This window comes from Balaenoptera borealis (assembly GCF_965194805.1).
Source record: "Balaenoptera borealis genome assembly, chromosome: 11".
NCBI lineage: Eukaryota > Metazoa > Chordata > Mammalia > Artiodactyla > Balaenopteridae > Balaenoptera > Balaenoptera borealis.
Genome location: NC_138868.1, coordinates 16,319,566 through 16,336,442, shown reverse-complemented (window position 1 = coordinate 16,336,442; position 16,877 = coordinate 16,319,566). Strand labels below are relative to the sequence as shown.

At 49.9% G+C, this 16,877-nt stretch overlaps 1 long non-coding RNA gene across 3 annotated transcripts; it reads right to left on the bottom strand.

Annotated features, from left to right (window-relative positions):
* Positions 1-480: 480 nt before the first annotated feature.
* On the bottom strand, positions 481-16,727 carry LOC309606176. 3 transcript variants are annotated; one of them, XR_014231681.1, is made up of 3 exons: positions 16,170-16,727; positions 11,142-15,378; positions 481-4,111 (listed from the first exon to the last, which is right to left on the bottom strand). It is a non-coding gene; the product is annotated as an uncharacterized lncRNA (long non-coding RNA). The 3 variants fall into 3 exon arrangements; XR_014231682.1 differs by having other exon boundaries at positions 11,142-15,270; XR_014231683.1 differs by lacking the exon at positions 481-4,111 and adding an exon at positions 7,764-7,889.
* Positions 16,728-16,877: the final 150 nt, after the last annotated feature.

Here is a 16,877-nt window from a genome sequence, read left to right as displayed (position 1 = left end):
TACTGAGGGTTAGTGAGGGTCTCAACGTGAATTTGAGCAAAGCTCTGAAGGGAGCGAAGGCAGAGCCACGTGGGTCTTTAAGAAAAGAGCATACAGGGCTTCCCTGGTGGCGCAGTGGTTGATAATCTGCCTGCCAGTGTAGGGGACACGGGTTCGATCCCTGATCCGGGAAGATTCGCATGCTGCAGAGCAGCTATGCCCCTGCGCCACAACTACTGAGCCTGTACTCTAGAGCCCACGAGCCACAACTACTGAGCCCACGAGCCACAACTACTGAGCCCACGTGCCACAACTACTGAAGCCCGCACGCTTAGAGCCCATGCTCTGCAACAAGAGAAGCCACCACGGTGAGAAGCCTGCAAACCGCAATGAAGAGTAGCCCCCACTCGCTGCAACCAGAGAAAAGCCCACGTGCAGCAACGAAGACCCAACACAGCCAGAAACAATAAATAAATAAAATAAAATAATAAAATAAATAAATTTATTTTTTTAAAAAAAGAGCATCCAGGTTAGAGAGAACAGCAAGTGCAAAGGCCCTGAGGCAGGAGTGTTCCCCTGTGTCTGAGGAACCTTGTAGCCGAGCGAGCTGCGGGAAGGGTCAGAAAGGTAGCAGGGAGGCTGCTGTTAGCTGGGGAAGTTGGGAATATTGAAGGGGTGTTAAAGATGGAGGAGCAGCAAACTGAGACCTCCTCATGGGCTTCATCAGAAGGAGGAAAAGAAGTAAAGAGAACGAACAGCTCTCTGGTTCTGCGACTCAATGCTATATGTACTGTTGGGTCTTTGTAGCCTTTTAAAGTCATCCTCTGGAACTCCAGGGATGGCCCACCAGGGCACACATCCCAACTGCCCAGGGAGCTCACCTCAGGGCAATCTGGGTTCTTTCCTGCTCACATGGTCCATTATTCTTCATGTTTCCAGGCTGGACATCAAGCTCAGGAGGTGGTCTATAGATGCCCAGCAGGCTTCCCTTCCAACTCGTATTTCTAGGTCTGCACTTTGTATCTCCTACCTTCCTGGACAGCCTGCTCCCAGACTTCCTCATTCCAAGCAAGGCATCTGGAGATGCTCTCTGTCCCAGAGACCTGTGGCCAGGCCACCAAGCCGAGCACTCAGATGATAACGTGGATAGCCCTGGACCAGGGAGGCCCTTCCTCGGCTAATCCTAGCAGCAAACCCAGAAGGATATATGTTACTTTCCCCGACTGCAGAGGCTCCTGGGTGAGAAGAGAGGCTCAAGGGTACGGGGTGCGGGGTTTCTGAGGGTGAGCCGAACCCACAGTTATGGCTGGGCACCAGGCCCTTGCTCAGTGGGGCTGCCAGGGCTGGAAAGAAATCAAAGCCCTGAGCTCCCCTGGGGCAGCCATCAGAGTAGGGAGGCTACCCCCAAAGCCCTCTTTCCAGAAGGATTCGGGCTGGGGGAGGGGGGAGGGAGTCCAGGGCTGGGACCAGCGTGACACAAGCAAGGTGCAGAGTTAAAGGAGGCCCTTGCAAGGTAGGCACTCAAACACACACACACACACACACACACACACACACACACACACAGACACACAGAAGTGCCTCCTTACATTCTGCTCCCTGGCGTCTGGCTTGCCTCACCCCAGTCCTGGCCCTGGACTGGGGCACACTATCCTGCCTCCCCAGGCAGAAGGACCCCAGCCCCTCCCATTGCCCACAGCTCAATGCTCGAGAGCCTCAGGCTTTCTGAGCTGACGCTGTTCATGAATCAGGCTCCACCTCCGACTCTCTGTGTGATCTTCTGTCAGCCCCTCCCCTCTCTGGGCCTCAGTTTCCCCACCTGTAAACCTGAGAAGTTGAACTAGATTAAACTACTAGAGCATCAGAATCACTCAGGACTCATGCAGGGGTGGAGTGGGGGAGCCCTAGAGATTTCAAGGCCCCACTCCAAACCTACTGAAGCAGAATCTCAGGGGGGAGGGGCCCAGAAATCTGTATTTTAATTCTGATGAACCAAGTTTAATGGACCGTCCAGCCTGTAAGCTACTTGGAGCTTTCCAGGTCTGTCTTTGGGTTGATGTGCCCCAAAGTGGAGAAAAATGCCATCCATGCAAGAGGCACACGTTCATTCATCCAATCAAGCAACACGGATTCCTTCAGTGGCTAGAACCGTTCTAGGTTCAGAGCCAGAAAAAGGAGGCAGACACAGTTCTGCATCAAGGGCGTACACGCTGATGGGGAGATGAGAGGCAAGAGACAGTGCGCAATGATTTTAGATGGTAAGAGCTGTTAGGAAAAGACATGGTGGCATGAGCTTTGGGGAGTGGCAGGGCCACCTTTGGGTCCCTAAAGATGACTCTCTGAGAAGGGACATTTGAGCTGGCACCTGGATGATGTGACTCTCTGGAGGAAGGGTACTCCAGGTGGTGGGAACAGCCAGTGCAAGGGTCCTGGGGCAGGTACAAATCTCCCACTAGAGAGAAGGCCAGTGCAGCTGGAACATGGCGAGTTGTGTGGGGAAGGACTAGTTGACAAGGGGGTGAGGAGAGCAGGGGCCAGGGCGTGCTGGGTGAGCCTGGGTAAGGAGTTCAGCAGGTAAGGAGTTCGGCAGGATGGGATCTTCCTCTTCAACAGACGGCTCCGGATGCTGGCTGAGAACGGACTGGACGGCACACTACAGGAAGCAGGGCGGCAACGGCAGCTGTCCGGGTGAGACGGTCTGGTGTCTGGGCTGGAGGCAGGGCAGATGGCCTGCAGGGTCCGCTCAGGCATCCATTTGCCGGGAGGGTGGATAGAAGTTTTGAATGGACCTGCCTGTGCTCTGTGGACAGATGTCCTGGGGAGCAACTCGAGGGCGGGGCCCGGTCTTACAGGGCTTTGTGCCCCTTCGGAGACCAGGCCCCGTGGGTATGGTAAGCAAATAACCTGCAGAGCGTGGGTAACTCCTAAAATGTCCTCAAGATGGCACAATGTGGCGAGAGATGGGCCAGGAGGAGCAGTGAGGGCGGGGGTGGGACTGGGCCGTGACCTCAGCAGGCCCGGGAAGCTGGGCTCACCCCAGCTCTGGGGAGTCAGGAGCGTCCAGGGAGCTGCGGCGGGCCAGGCCTGGCCTGGAGTTGATTAGCCGCTGGGAGGGGAGGGCGAGGGTGTTGACCTTCGGAGGCAGGCTGGCGTCCCAGTGGCCCCGACACCAGGCCTGGCACCCACAGACATCCGGCCCCTCTCAAGCAGACCTGGAAGAAGCTCTAGGGTGAGGGGCAGAGGTGGGGTGCAGGTTGGTGGGGAGGATCCGGTCAGACCTGGGAGTCCGGGGACCTGGCTTCCAGCCCCAGCTCTGTCCCCAGGTCCTGGTGACCTTGGACTAGTCCCTACTCACTTCTCGATCACTTCCCCCATCTACAAAAAGTGACGGATGAAGCTGGTGGCCCCCTTCCAGGGGCTCCTTTCCAAGCCTCACATTCCCTAGGCCTGAGACTGTGGGGAAAGTTCAGGGGGGATGAGAAGTCTCAGGGGTGGGGAAGGCCTGGCTGTGGGAGGACAGCGAGGTGACCGGGAGAGGAGGACCTGCAGAGCCATCAAGCTGCACTTGGAGGGGACCTTAGGGGATGCTCAGGGTGACTGCAGGGGAGGGGTCAGAGGGCTCACAGCTCCTCTCCTGGCCCCTCCAGACCCTGACGGTGTTGCTTTATCTTCTTCCACAGGGGATGTGGCTCGAAGCAGCTTCTACTGCTAAAGATCAGCTTGCAAACTCCTGACCTAGGCCCATCCCATTTCACAGAGAGAACGGCCCAGAGAGGGAAAGGGACTAGCTTGAGTCACACAGCAAAGAAGGCTGAGGGGACAGAGGTAAGAGAGGAGCATCCACGCCACCGCCCTTATCCCCTTAACACTAGCATGGTTGCCTCTCAAGAAAGATCTTTAGTCTACCCAGGTGGACTCATGCAGGCACAGAAGAGTCACCCAGAGGTGAACCCAGGCGATTGGCTCTTCTGACATCTTTGGGCAACCCAATCTCATTTATTCTTCATTATTTGTCCCTTCCTCCTCAGAACTCCAGGCTGGTAAATTTTTCACTTCATTCCACTCAGAGAGGTGGGATAAGGTGGGAAGGTCTGCAAATGCCCCCGGCTTCCCTGGCAAATGCAGGGGAAACCTAAAAACAAGCAAGGAAACAAGAAAGCAAATCAAATCCTTATCAACTATCCAGTAGGGCCTGTTAACCTACCTATGTCCAGATGTAGCATTATTGCCCCCACTTGGCAGATGGGGAAACTGAGGCTTAGAGGGGTGAAGGGACTGTCCTGGTGTTCCCAGTTGGGACCAGAACCCAGGCCTCGGGACTCTACAGTGCATGAGGCTTGCTATGGTGAGGCTTTTCACGCCTCTCCCAGTGTCTTCCCCTGGGTGCTGAACAACTCCCCTCCTGCCCATCCACTGGGCCAGCAGCATCTTCAGGTGTCACTTGCCTTTGCATGAGCCTGGACCACAGTGGCTAGGCCCAGAAGGCCCCATTTCAGAGACAAGAGCGACTCCTGGTGGCAGTTCATGAGTATGACATGCTGCTAAATGCTCTGGGAGTAGCCTGGGAAGATGCCAGGACACTTTCACTCTCTCCTTTCCTCCGACCCTCAGTGTGCCTGTATAGAAGGCCTGCTCTGTGCCAGGCATAGTCCAAGGTGTTAGGGACACAAAGCCAAATGTGATCTTTTCCCTCAAGAAACCTCCAGCAGGAGAGAAGTTTCCCTCAAGAAACTTCAAGCATATAATATTGTTATATAATAATAATTGCAATGGAAAGCATGAAAACCAAATTTTCACACATTTTTTCCTCTTAATCAGGGAAAATTAAATCCTATACGGAAGTGTAATTTACAGTAATATCCAACACTACTGGACATTTACTACAGGCCAGGAACTGTCCTAAGTGCTTTACCTGAACAAACTCATTTAATCCTCCCAACAACCTTAGGAGGCAGGCACTGTCATCAGCTCCATTTTCAGATAATAAGTATATTACTAGCAACATGTGATATCATGTACATGGTAAGAATATTAACTCCATTTGCAAACGAGTGATCAGAGAAGCTGAGTAACCTGGCCAGGATCACACAGCTTGTGAGATGCAGAGTCAGGATTTGAACTCAGGCAGGACGGCTCTAGAAGCCTTGCCCTTCATCTCAATGTCACACTGCCTCTGTGTACAGGTTATACAAGTGAGGCTTCTCTGGCTGAAAGGAAGGGGGGGTGGCTTAGGAGTCATGCTTGTTCAGCCCATCCCTCACCTCCTCTGGACACCCAAGGGGTCATCAACAGCTGCTGACCTCAGTGTGGAAATCAGTGCACACCTGACATGGAGATGTTGACAGATTTTAAGAAGAGAAGAGGAACAATTAGATTTGCGTGTTGCAATGATTACTCCAAGGTGGGCTGTGGACAAAAAATACTGCCTGCCATTCCAGTAAACAACGAATGTTGCCTGCCATCAAGCCACCAGCCACTGCAGCCTCCCCCAGTGCTGTGCCCTGAATTCAAGATGAAGAAAAACAGGATACTGGCCCGAGATAGTTAAGATGCATATCTAAGGAATAATTTCATTGAACTCAGACTCTTGCATCTTCCCATACATAGAAAAGCACTAAGATCATTAACTTGAGATGTCTGGTTTTTTATGATTAGCAGTAATCTTTTAATATTTGACTACATTTTTTTTTTCAGCAAAAAACTCCTATATATCTTGGCTCCTCCCTTACCTCTTGGGAACAGTTCCTCAGAGCTAGCCGAGAGGCTCTTTCCCAGGCTATAGTCCTCAGTAAGGTCTCCGAATAAAACCTAACTTGCAACTTTTAGGTTATGCATCTTTCTTCAGTTGACAGGACCAAGGGGTTCAGGACTGGAGACTGTGATCAGAGTTAAGGGGCTGAACTGGGCCAGCAGCCACGGAAGCAGAGGGCAGGAGGGGAGAGGTGAAAAAGTGATTGGTCTTCGCCATGGAGAACATACGGCCACAAGCCTAGTTTTTAACTTACTTGGAGGTTGGGGGTGGGATATGTTTCTAGTTTGCCTCAGGAGCCAATCAATTCGTTCAAAAGTATTTATAGAATCACTGCTATGTGTCAGCCATTGTTCTAGATGCTGAGGATATAGTGGGAAACCAGAATGCATTGTTGGCTTTGATTTGCTGGTATTTTGTTGATAATTTTTGCATCTATGTTCATGAGAGATATTGGTCTGTAGTCTTCTTTTCTTGTAATGTCTTTGTTTTTGGTGTTAAGGTAATGCTGGCTTCATAGAGTGAGTTAGGGATTAGTCCCTCTACTTCTATTAATATCTTCTTTTATTTATGATGAAACTTAGAACACAAGTGTATATGAAGATGTGTCTACTACAAGGACAATGTTAAAATCAAATGTTTGTCTACCCAAGCCAGGAATTGTGACCTTGGGATAGTTCCTCCGCTTCTCTCTTCTCTTTCCTCATTTGTAAACTAGCATTGATCATAATAAACATATCTTACCGATAGCCCTGTTTTAAGTGTCAAATAAATTACAGCATGTAAAAGGCTTAAGCACAGCCCCAGGACATGGGGAAGACTCATTAATATTAGATATCATTATGACCAGGTCTTTAATTTTACGTATAGAAGTGTGCCTCAGTATAAAGGTCTTTAATTTTACGTATAGAAGTGTGCCTCAGTATAAAAATCTCATCCATGCCTAAAGTATCAGATTGGAAATTTTGCATGAGGGACTACATTCTTCCTTTTCTCAGGGCAAAAAATAATAATGCAAATAATGCACTCCTAACCCATTCAAAATCCCCAACCGATTCCCCAAATATCATGTAAACATATATAATAATCGACTAAGGATTTCTGCATAACATGAAACAGCGAAAACACCAACTGCCTAAGTACTCAACCTCTGCTGGACTCATGAGCGGGTCTGTTTGTCCTCAGGGTGCACGCTGTGTGGATGCGAAGCTCGGGCTCTTTGGTGGATGAAGGTTGCAGGCCGCCACGCAACCATTTCTCTAGGTTTTTCAAAAGCACCCCATCACGCTTCAGGAAATGCGGTAATGCATTCCAGAACCAATAACGTCTTTATAATTATCTTTACTTTCTTACACATGAAAAAAAAAACGTATAGTAGCTAGAGGCACACGTATGGGCAAATGCACCGTCTCATCCGCTCATTTCCTCCATTGCCAAAAGCTTTTCTATTAAGTAGATTAGATATTCCAGGTCTCCGGACTCACCTTCTTTCTTCGCAGGCTTTTTCCCTTTCGTCGAAAACATTTACACTTCATAACATGGGGAAGATGACAGTGTCGGCTCATGGCCCATTACACAGTGTAGACACTGGACGTGGATCTCTGGGAAGAACCGCTGAGGTGCTGCCGCCGCTCACACAATCTTTGCACCGGATGCACCCGAGGTGTAAATGTCTTTACGCCATGTTCCCGCAGAATCATTAGAGTAGGATTTCGTTCTTCAGTCAGAGAGTGAATTTTGGGTAAATCTTTTTTTCAGGTCCTTTTAGTGTGTGTGTGTGTGTGTGTGTGTGTGTGTGTGTGTGTGTCACCCTTTCTTCAGAAGAAGTCTTATTGTTATATATACAAAACAGTTGAGCGCAGAGCTGCCCGAGGAACGTGGTAGTGGAGCCCGAAGCCCCGCCCCTGGAACCACCCTAGCGGACTCCGCGCACGTCCACAAAGATATGAAGATATACGTCACCGCAAAGCTTGCTTTGAAGAGCACTGAACCAGATTATTTTCATATTTACAGCACTGCAGTGGCTCGATTTTGTGCTCACTTGTTAGAGCTTTTCTCAACTGGGCTTTTTATAGATATAATTTCCCTTTTCCTTTATATCATGACCTCCATCTTTTTTGTGTTTGTTGATAATGTCTGCTCTCGTGATTGCCGGCTGCTCCTGGGGATATAAGTAAATCGATAAATGTACTTCTGAATGCTCGCTGGGCCACCTTGGTCCAGGTCAACATCTCCTGCCTGGATTATTGCAGTAGCCTCCTCCTTGGTCTCCCCTCTTCTAGCCTTGCCCCCCTGAGGTCTGTTTACAACCCAGCAGCCTGAGGGATCCTATTAAAACATGAGTCAGATCATGCCATTTCCCAGCTCAAGTGCTTCCCTCTGAGTAAAAGCCCAAGCTGGGAAGGCCTCCCATCATCTGGCCATGCCACCTCTCCGGCCTCATTTCCTATTACTTGCCCCTCACACACCCTATTCCAATATAGCTTCAGCCTCAGGGCCTTTGCACATGTACCTGCTCTGCCTGGGATGCTCTTCCTCTAGGTAGTCTCACTCCCTCACTTCATTCAGGTCTCCGCTCACATGTTATCTCCTCAGATGGGCTTCCTTGATCTGTTATATGAAACAACTTCTCTCTTCCAGAAACTCCCTACCCTCTACCCTGCTTCAATATCTCCAATCCACTTGTTGCCACCTGCCATATTATATATTATTTTCTGTCCTTCACTGGAAGGTTAGAAGCTCCAAGAGGCAGGGCCTTGACTGTTCTGTTTGCTGCTGTCCTCTCAGTGCTAGAATATTGCCCAGTACACACTAGACACTCAACAAACATTTATGGGATGAAGGAATGAATGATCATTAAATGTGAGTTAGTGTTAAGCACGATTTTTTTGCATTCGGTTGCTTTGCAACTGGTTCATATGGTAACTCTGCTACCTAGAATGCAGCTATGGGTGCTAGGAGAGCTGGTGATAGAGTGTACTTTTGTTCCCAATTATCCACTCCCCATCCCTATAAGAAGATTAGACAGCCCCGCACATTGTCACATGACTAGAGGCACCTCCCTGAGGGAGGATATGTCTCTGCCCACTGATGTGGAGCTTTAACCAATGGAATGTGGGCAGAAGGGACAGATGCCACATCTGAGCAGATGCTTTGAGAGCCATCATGTGGCTTGGCCATTGCTCTTTTTCCTTCTCCCATGAGAGCAGCATGTCCCAAATAGGGGCCAAATTTTCATCTTGAATGTAGGAATGACAAAGACACAAGGAGCAGAGCCTCATCTGACACATGGCAATCTTCAGCAATCACTTAACATCAATGAGAACTAAAACTTGGTTGTTACTAAGTCGACTAGATTTTCAGGGTTCTTTGTTACTGCAGCATAACCTCACAAAAGCTGACTGATACAGGGCTAAGGAGTAGCACTAGAGAAGTAGTTAGGTTAAACGACCTTTGAATTCCCTTCTAGGCCCTCATTCTAGACTCTCCGGCTCGTTCTCAGTAAATGGGACAGGAGTCACTTTAGGAAAAAAGAGACACTTTAGGAAAACAATATAGCATATCTTTTAGGGTCTAGAGTCAGGCAGTCCTGACTTGCTCCTGGCTTTGCCACTCACCGGCCACGAGATCTTATTCAAATTATGTAAACTCACCAAGCCTTAGTTGCCTTCTCCACAAAATGGGGATGGTAATTTTTCTGCCTCTGAGGGTCAGAGTGAGGATTAGATGAGATAATGCCCAGTGCCTGGCATGTGGTACACCCTCCATCAGCAGGAGTTGCGGTGGACATCTGTCATATTCATAGCTGCCCTGCGTCTTTGGAATAGTCTTTCTATGTTTGAGGAAATTCCCACATTACAAGTTCAACCTCCCAGAGCAGGCATCGGAACGCTAACTCCCAGCCTCGCTGGCAGCCAGCCTGCAGGCCAGTGGCCTCGGTGCCTGGGGTCTGACACTTGGCTGCAAGGCTTGGACTCAGAGGCAGTAGGCTTTGTGAGGAGCTTCCGTGTTTTGCTGTCATGATGGACGTAACCTCCTGGTGGTGGGATCCCAGGGGTTTGCAAAGTTGACTTCCTGGGGTAGAGGGGCATCGGATGGAGGATGTGACAGTGATAGTTGTCTTATTAGGCTGGTGCTGCAGCGTAGTTTGAGGTCTTATTTCTGGACACTGAGCTTGAGCCTGACTCTCCAGCCAACCCCAATCCCCCACGCAACAATTCAGGGGGCTTTGCAAGTACCTTTTAGTAAATTTTTCTGCATGAACAACTAGACTCTATTTCGTATGCTTACAATGCTTACTAGAGTTAATATTATTTCATTACCATTATTAAACAAGAGTTATCGGTCTTCGAGGCCTCCAGATACCCAGGGGGACTGCAGGCCAACTAGCATTGGCTGGTAAATCCCACACCAAGTTCCTTGTCTGGGCTGGGTGGGGAATCTGCAGTTGGAACCTGTTAAGGAGACCTAATTCCATGTCTGCCCTCGCCTGGCTCTCATGCGGGGCCTACACTCTGCTCCTGGGAGCCTGAATTGACCTGAGGCCCGGGGTGGGAGGTGGGGACCCTCCCCTGTCCCTCCCCTGTCCCTCCAGGCTTTCCCTCTCCTGGTGTCTCTCCAGGTTTCTCTTGATTGGCTGCACTGGGTGGTATGGACACCAGAGGGCGCTAAATGCTCATTTCGGAGGGAAGCGTGGAAATTTTTTGTTTTTGTGTTTGTTTTGGTGTGTGTTTGTTTTAATCTCTACATTTCTGTTAGGGAAAGAAATGACTTGGAGACAACTAACCAGTCTGTCTTATAACCCTAATGTAGCAAATGTTGTATGTGCATTGCCTGCAGCTTAACAGGTGAGGAAACAGACCCAGACAGGTGAAGATGCAAGCTTAAGGTCACATGGCTAGAAAGTTATCAGGGCAGGGACTTGAACATAAACCATCTCTCAGAGAGGAGGACTGTGCTAACACCGTAGTTTTCTTAGGGAGGGTCATGGAGAGAAGGGAAGAAAAGACTGTGGTGTTTTCCTGCAGAGGTCTGTGTGGCAGTGCTGCCACTCAGAGAGCTTTCAGTACAAACGCCAGTTCAACCAGCACCTGTTGAGCCCAGGACTGCAACCTCAGTTGCCCATGGGGACTAGGCAGGTCACAAAAATGAGGAAAGCAGGTCAGGTGGGCAATGGGGAGGGGTGGGGACTGGGGCCAGCTGGAGGGTGTATGTTACAAATGAAAGGGACACCACACTCAGGTCCACCAGCTCTTGCCCTGTCAGGATGCACGTCAGGGTGTTTGGGTTTTTCTGTTTTTTCATCAGAAGCTGTATGTCTAAATGTTATGAAATCCCCCAATGTTGAAATACCCGTGACAAATGCAAAACTTTTTCAACTCAACTCTCTGAGCCTTGGCGTTCTCAACCTTACAATGAGGAGACTGTGTACACCACTGGCTCCTTGGGCCACAGGAGTGTTCTTTTTAGCCTGTGCCTGTTTCAGGGGAGGATCTCATGCTGGTTTTGCGCAGCTCCACGCAATGGCAGGAGTGAGAGCTGCCATTTCTAGTCCCCTTTTGGTAGCAGCTCCCCATCCATCTCAGGGACTTAGGGGTATCTGGAGACACCAAAACAGGGTTGTCCAGAGGAGCCTTTTCTGTTTTCTGCTTTTCTGCTCCAACAACTCTTCCCTGTGGGCACAGAGGTCACAAGAAATGGTCTCTAACAGGATCTACTGGGGTTCAAGGAGAAAATGATAGGATTGCTTTATATTTGTTGATTTTTATTTTTGTATATCTTGAATATTTTAAATAACTTTTCATCTTGTCTTTTCAAATTTTGTTTTTGTGTATGGCTCGGAATATGCCAAATGGTAGCAAATTAGTGCATACATCTCGATTATAAATAAATAAACTAACATACATTGGCATGGGGGCTCATGACTGCCTGGGGTACCCAACTCCTGCCGTGGGGTTGACCTGATGCCTGAAAGGGGAAAACAACAGGCATAACAGGGAATTGTGGATGGGGAGAGATCATTCAATAGTTTCAAAGTTACCCAAGTGCCACAGTTGTTAAAAAAAAACAAAAAGCTTCATAATATGTAAAGCACTACACAAATGTTTGTTATCAAATTAGTTAAATATACCCAAAGTCATTTTTAAATTGTCTGGAGCATGGTAAGAGTTTGCTTTAAAAATGGAGGCTCTGTTATTATTTTTGCTGTTGCTCTTGGTATTGTAACACTGTGGGGCACTACTGCACTGGTTTCTGGGTCAGCTTCCCCACTGTGCTGAAAGCCCCGTTGAGGCCAGGGCTGCGTGGGATTAACCCCTGGACCTTCGGATGTAGCGGGGGGCAGGGTGGGCAGGGGTCTAAATGATCTTTGTTAAATGGCTGAGATGGAAAAAAATCAACGGCTCAGTCTCTTTGGTGGGAACTTGGATCCTGTCCCAGCTACAACCCAGCTATAAGGGGCTCAGAGTTTAGATCCTCATCCAGTTCTTTGGAGAAGAAAGGCCCTGGCCCTGTTGAACCCATTCAAATGCAGGAGTTACTGTGCTTAGCAATAGACTCAGGCTTGATAAATTGCTATTAACCACTTCCTGGCCCAAGACCCAGCAAGAAGACAGAGTATGGAGCAGATTTATGTCAAGCGTGGAGAGAACCCAGCTCTCCGGGGACCAGCATTCTTTCTGCTTCTCAAGCAGGAAGCAGGGTCTTTTCAAGGCCCTGCGGGGTGCTCTTTGATGCAGTGTGAGCCTTTAGGAACAGACCACATGGCTTAGTGTTGGTGGTCAGAATCTGGGTACCTAGGTCCTATGCATCTTGGGCTTTTCCTGTTAGGGTCAATTTCTGCAACCGAAAACTAAGTTGACTATAAACTATCACTTCTCTTTCCTCTGTCACTTACTAATTGTATGACCTTGAGCTGGTTACTTACCTTCTCAATGCCTCCATTCCCACATCTTGGAAATGGGCATTGTAATAGTATGTACCTCCTAGGGTCGTTGTTATGAGGATCCATGGGTGCTATTTAAGTTTATAATTTTAAGGAAACCATGCAGGTCGAAGGGAGGGAGGTGCTAAATCTGTTCTGCGGACTCTCTGAAGGATGATCCTAAATAACCTAAACACTCAGGACTAAGTGTCTGCTGCCAGACTTCTGATTCATTCGTGCACAAATGGTTGTGTAAGAAAATATTGGGCACCTTTTTCTTTAAATCAGCTGAATTCAGACTCTCAGTTCCCACCAGTGGAATATCTACTCCAGTCATTCTGAGGTCCCACTTGGGACAGACTGTGTTTTCCTGATTGAGTTTCCCACCAACTAGAATATCTGCAACAGTATCTTCTGCCCTGCAAGCGCTTCTAGAACATTGCCACCCCTCATCCAGAGAAGGAGACTATGTCCCCTCCCCTTGAACCAGGTGGGCTTTTGTAATTGCCTCCGCTCATAGAATACAAAGGAAGTGATACTACATGATTTCTGAGGCTAGGTCATAAAACGCCACATGCTTCTATCTTGTTCTCTGTTAGCTCCTGAAACCCAGCCATCTTGCTGTGAAGAGGCCCCAGCAGCCTGCCGAGAGGCCTCATGGAGAGGAACTGAGGCCTTGGGCGCCAGCTCTAGCTGAGCTCCCAGCTGACAGCCAGCACCAACTTGCTAGCCAGCTGAGTGAGTGCACCATCTTGCAAATGCATCCTCAACCTCCAGCTGAATCAGCTGATATTGCCTAGAGCAGAGATAAGCCTTCCCCACTGAACATACCCCAAATGACAGATTTATGGGCTAAATAAATGACTGGGTGGTTTGTTACATAACAATAGGAAACAGATGCACCACTCTCCCCCATCCCTCTCCTCCTCTTTCCTCCCAGAGCTGTACAAGAGTCTTGGGGCTTTTCCTAGGCCCAGGCACCGATGAGACCCTGACACCCATGTTCTTGCCCACAAAGACCTTCAGATCTCCTGCTTTGCCACCTTTGGGGTGGAGAATCTTTGGGAGGCTGGGAACCCCATGGCCATACCCTTTTGAGGTCTTATAACCATCATCTCCCCTACCTCCAAGTTGGCCATTTGATATTTTTTGGCCATGCCATGTAGCTTGAGGGATCTCAGTTCCCCGACCAGCGACTGAACCCAGGCCACAACAGTGAAAGCCTGTAATCCTAACCACTAGGCCACCAGGGAACTCCTTAGAGTGGTTCTTCTTGCCCCTTTTCCTGCCTCCAAAACTCCTGGTTTCACCTCTGGAATGGACTGGAGAATTTCCCAAAAGATGGAAGTAATCTCTCACTAGAGGTGGCTGTGCTCTCTGCCTGGAAAAATGACCGAGGTAAGTCACGGTGAAGGCTGACTCCCGCTGGAAGAGAGGAAATGCTGAAAAACCAACCCAATTTGACATTTCAGTAAATAACTGAGACACACATCTATTCATTGACTGTCCCTTAAGCTCCCATTGTGTGCCCAGCATTATGCTGGGTGCTGGGAAGACAAAGCTGAATGGCAGTGCCACCCACGGACCTGGCAGGAAAGCCACCTGTGTCCACCCAAAGCCTGCACCCCACCTTCCTCCTCCATCATGCTTCAGGTATCTAAAAACCTAGAAATCTCTGCCTAAATGGCCCAAGCCCAGTTTTAGCGCTTACACAAGCGACTTCTCCAGGTCCATCCGTCTGAGGGTACAACATGCCCCCGTGTGCACCCCTAGAGGTGTGACTTGAGTGGTAGCTATAGGCAAGGTGTGTGGACAGAGTTTGGGCATGTGGGCTGGCGTGTTCACAGGCCTGAGTCCTAGGCTACTTGTGACACAGGACACAGATGGTGCTAGGAAGAGAATGAGGGTGGGTGTGCTGAAGACTGGGGTCACGGCTGACTCACCCCTACACCCACCATGTCCCTGCATAGAATTACAAAGAGTACAAGAATTCTAAATTTCAACATGGCCTTCTCGGTCATTATAAAGAATATTTCTCAAGGCAGGAGAATAGACATATTTTATTTTACAGTCTGTTAAATGTTTAGATATATACGTGGGCCTCAGTTTTCGCTATCAACATGTCAGAGTAGCTCTGTGGAACAGGACCAGTGCCCCAGGCTGTGACTCCTATAGGACACCCTCTTCTATGGGCTGCAGAGGATGGTGGGAGAGTCTGGCAGAGATTCCAGAAGCTGCCTGTAGACTGCCCTGCATGTTGCCCCAGCTGCCTCCATCTCTAATCTGGAGTGACAGAGACAGGAAGGGGTGGCAGATGGGACTCATGTGATCTAATGCCTGCCTGGGGGAAGGGGGGGGGTGCTGATGGAATCCAGCTGTTTTGCCACCTGCCAATCACCATCACCAACACCCCCAGCTTGAGGGGAGGGGATCCGGAGCAAGGTAGGAGAGGAAGGTATTTTATGCCCATTTTGCATGGGTTGGTTAGGGTGGGGAGCTGGAGTCCAGGCCAAGACAGAATAGCACTGTGGTTCCCGAAGTATGGTCCCTGGAACAGTAGCATCAATGCCGTCCAGAGCTTTTTAGGCTCTTGGCCCCTTGCAGGAAAGATGGTGTCCTTCTGTGGGAAGGACAACAGTATGGGACACTTCTGGGCTTAAAGAACTCCCCAGCCCCATCCCCAAGCTCCTCCGGCTTGATGTGGAGATTCTATGAAAGGGACTTTTTACTGGAAAGAAAACATTTATTTATTGAGCATGCACGGTGTCCAAGAGCGGACAAACACTTCACGAGCGCTACCACATTTAATCCTCAACAGCCACCCTCAAGATTGGTATTATTTTTATTATCATGATATCCCTTTGAAGGGCTCAGTCTAGAGAGGTTAAGTACCTTCCTTGCCTTGCCTTGGGTCACAAGGCTCCCAGGAGGCTACCTGGTCTGTGTGATTCTCAGAGCACCCTGACTTCTTCACCTTTATGCTAAACAGTGGTTGTCAAACTGAAGTGTGATTCAGAATCACCATGAAGCCTTGTTAAAGCAAACTGCTAGGCTCATCCCCCAGAGTTTCTTACTCAGTAGATCTGGGATGGGGCCCCCAAACACACATTCCTAACAAGTTTCCAGATGCTGCTGGTCCAAGGACCGTGCTTTGGGAACCACCTTGCTGGGCGGGGATCCAGCTCCCCACCCTACTCCACCCATGCAAAACCGGCATAATCATACCTTCCCCACAATGATGTCCTTGTGAGATGCCAGTGAGATAATGGGAATGAAAGAGCTTTGTCAGCTGCACAGCTCAATGGCTCTGGTCATAACGCAGGGACCTGAGGCTGGTCCCTGGGGTCTGGGTGTATGGAGGGCTGGGATGCAGGTGGGGGTACCACAGCCATCCGGAGATCTTTTGCGGCCCATCTTAATTCTGAGCCACTTCTTCTCAAGGGAGAAAGCCAGCTTCTCAGGGATGGACCAGCAGCCCCTCCTGCCCACCAGCTCATCAACCCACGCCTCCTCCCTTACCTCTGGCAGCCTGCTAGCACTGCCTCAGCAGACGGCTGGTCCGGGCTACTCCTCCAGGGGCCAGTCCAGGCAAGCTGGTGCAGCATCAAGCCTTGTGATTCACGGCCTGGGACTGGGTCCTGCTCACCACCCTTGTGAGACTCAGAGGCCGTGACTTCCCTTCTCTAAGCCTCAGGTTGCTCATTGGTAAAATGGGCGCAACATCTGGATAGAGTTGTGCAAATTCAACGGCCAGTACTTTTAAAGTACTTTTCCAAGCCAGAGCTTGGCACACAGCCTGGTCCCTGGCGAAAGTTCAATCAGTGGTAGCTGTTAGTATTTTCAAAAAGTGCCTGGGCCCAAGCCACCTCCTGGTAGAGGCCCGGACTTGGAACGCAAACCGCTCCCACGCCGTTCCCCGGTTGCACCCGGATACACCCGCCCCGGAATGCCAGCGTGGGTATCCGGAGGCCTGCCTGCCTCGGGTAGGGTTGCCAGGGTAGGGCAGGGCAAGATTAGGGAGGAGGTGAAGCGAGGAAGGGGCGTTCCTGGGGTGAGGCCTCATGCTAGGAGGGCCGGGGGCGGGGATAAGCCCGGAGGAGAGGGAGTCGGAGGCGGGGGTGGTGGGAGGGCCTAGGGAGGTGGCCAGCGGCGCGGGAGGAGCGTGGGAAGGCTGAGGAAGGCCGAGGAGGGGAGGGACCGCTAGAAAGCGCTGAGAGTGAGGTTTCC